The 3,077-nt window shown below is 47.2% G+C and overlaps 1 non-coding gene across 1 annotated transcript; it reads left to right on the forward strand.

Moving 5' to 3' along the window:
* The first annotated feature begins 1,307 nt into the window (after window positions 1–1,307).
* Window positions 1,308–1,380, forward strand: TRNAR-UCU (transfer RNA arginine (anticodon UCU)). Its single transcript has one exon. It is a non-coding gene; the product is annotated as a tRNA-Arg (tRNA).
* Window positions 1,381–3,077: the final 1,697 nt, after the last annotated feature.

Consider the following 3,077-nt stretch of genomic DNA (forward strand, 5'->3'; position numbering starts at 1 on the left):
CACTCAGTCCCTAACACTGGCCTGACCACACTCCTGAAACTGCCTTCTCCGTGGTTCCCAATGACCCAGGTACCAAAGCCCTCTCTGGGTCCTCATCCTCTGTCTCTTGGGAGGAGGTGACAGTGTTACTTACTATGTCAGCTGGCCTAGGTCCAGACTTCCTGCTTCACACAGTCCTCCTGTGGCTACTGGGTTATTCTTCCTAAAGTGGAAATAGAAACTCTTGTTCCTTTGCTCAGAAACCTCCAAGGATCCTTACTGTCCGCTGGTTCAAGTACCAGCTCATCTCCCAGACATGCAAGGCTCTCCACGGCACAGCTTCCACCTCCCTTCCCAGCTTAAACTCACTGCTCCCTTCCAACAAACTGTGTCCTCCAAGCACACCTTCACCGTTCTTTCCTAGTACCCTGCCTTTGCACATCCAGTGATTCCCTCCTGGAAACTCCCTTCTCTGCTGGTCAAATTACTTACCATGTCCACGCTAGCCCTTCCTTGAAAATCTGTCTCAATCATTCCCAAATGTAACTGTGATAGCTAAGCTGCTGAAACAAAGACACCCTCAAATACACAGGCTTGAATGAGCCTCCATTGATTCCCGCCTGTTTTCTGACCGTAGTTCTCCAGTTTTCCTTCGATTCTGTGAGCTATTTGATAACCTTCCAATACACTGGTCCTCTGCTTAAGCTGCCCAGAATTGGTCTCTGTTGCTTGCAATCAATAACCGTGACTGATACCCTACCTCCCTCCTAGATTGCTGTCATCAAGTGAGATGCTGTGCACACAGGTGCTTTGCGAACAGGGAAGCCCAGCAGAGATGTGATTTATCATTTCCCTCTGTGTTCCCCTATCTGTTCCCTCCCATCGTCCAGCCGCCTCTGATAGAAGAGAACCAGCAAAACAACTCTCAATCACATTAGCCAAAGGGAATGAAGGGCCAGAAGAGCTAGCAATGAGGCCAAAAATAGATAGAACACTCATGTTACACTTGATAATTACCTTCCTGACTATGACTTTTGCAATATGTAATCCCAAACTTTTTTTTGGATGTAAACAGAGATTATATAATCTCCAAAACCACTTACTGACGATTCCAGACTCCATTTAAGTGCTTTGTTTAGATGCTCTGTTATTGAGCCACCGAGAGAGAAAGTGGCCGTTTCCTCCCCTTGCAGTTCCTTCTCCAGGCCACGCAGCCTGCCTCGTCCACTTAGCTGGAAGAAATCGCTCCCTTCTCTAAACTCCTCTGGTGCAAAAATATAATTTACATACAGTTTACTGTATGTAAGATTTCCACAAATCTTGGGATTTCCCTGGTGGTCCAGTGGTTAAGACTCCACGCTCTCTGTGCAGGAGGCCCGGGTTCGATCCCTGGTCAGGGAACTAGATCCCGCATGCCGCAGCGATGAGCCCGCGTGACTCAGCTAAGACCCGGGGCAGCCAAATAAATAAATAAAATAAATAATTTTTTTTTTAAAAAAAGAGACTTCCACAAATCTTAAGTGTACTGTTGGATGAATGTTTACGTATTTTGCATACGCCCAGGCATCCACTACCCAGATCAAGACAGAACATTTCCTGAAAGCTCCCTCATGCCTTTCCCAGACAGCAGCCCAGTGGGAACCACGCTTCCTGCTCTCCATCACCAGCCCTAGAACTTCACAAAAATCGAATCATGTGGTATGGACTCTTTTGCTCCTAGCTTCTTTCATTCAACAAGTTTTGGAGTCTCGATTTTTTAAAAATAATCTTTATCACTTTGCACATGAAAGCTTTCCATTTTAAAAGATTTTTCTGACATGGACCATTTTTAAAGTCTTTATTGAATTTGTTACAATAATGCTTCTGTTTTGTTTTGGTTTTTTGGCCACGAGGCACGTGGGATCTTAGCTCCCTGACCAGGGATGGAACCCGCACCCTCTGCATTGAAAGGCGAAGTCTTTTTTTTTTTTTTTTTTTAGTATGTATGTATGTATTTTATTTTTGGCTGCGTTGGGTCTTCGTTGCTGCATGCGGGCTTTCTCTAGTTGTAGAGAGCAGAGGCTACACTTCGTTGCAGTGCACGGGCTTCTCATTGCAGTGGCTTCTCTTGTTGGGGAGCACAGGCTCCAGAGCGCAGGCTCAGTAGTTGTGGCTCACGGGCTCTGCATGTGGGATCTTCCCGGACCAGGGATCGAACCCGTGTCCCTTGCATTGGCAGGTGGATTTTTAACCACTGTGCCACCAGGGAAGTCCCTGGAAGGCGAAGTCTTAACCACTGAACCACTAGGGAAGTCCCATGAAATCTTTCTTATTTATGTTTTCTGTCCTATTCTACACTTGGGGTGGGGGGTCCATTTCAAACGCTCCACAAATTAGATGCTCGATAAATAGTTCCCAAATGACCTCACCAATGAGGATCAGAACGGTGGACCCACTTTCTCTGTCCCCTTGACCGTTTCCGTCATGATGCTGTGCACATCTATTGAGCACCTGTGACATACCAGGCTGAGCCCTTCATACACATGAGCTTCACATAAGCGCTTACAACAATCCTGGATGCAGGTACGACTTGTCCCCATTTTCCGCGTAAGCACACTGAGACTCAGAGATGTCACGTGACTTCCCCAAGTTGAGCTTACTAAGAAGTGACAAAGCCAGGACTCAGACTCTGGTCTATCTGACCCAGAACCCAGACTGCTAACCACTAACTTGCACTGCCTCGCGGTTAGGAAGGAAGCTGACATTAATGGCCTGGAGGTCCTCTGTGACAGCTCATGAACTCCTCCCATCAGCCCAGAAGTGCACATATGATTATGCCCATCCTTCCCGCAGGTGGGAAAGCTGAGGGGCAGAAACGTTGAATGACGTGTTCACACAACTAGCAAGTGCCCAAGACCGGAATCTAGAATCCCAATGGAAAGACCTTGTTCTTTGTCTGACACCCCTGACCACCTTTCTGTAGGACAAGCTGACTGCATGAAACGCTATAGCAGCAAATCTCTGTGCAGCCTGGGTGTTTGCTTTCTTGAACCAGGGTGATGTCGGGGTCAACGGCCTCTTTTAAAGTATAGCATTGGAGCCTGGTAGACCGGATTGTG

This window comes from Kogia breviceps, chromosome 1 (assembly GCF_026419965.1).
Source record: "Kogia breviceps isolate mKogBre1 chromosome 1, mKogBre1 haplotype 1, whole genome shotgun sequence".
Classification (NCBI taxonomy): Eukaryota; Metazoa; Chordata; class Mammalia; order Artiodactyla; family Physeteridae; genus Kogia; species Kogia breviceps.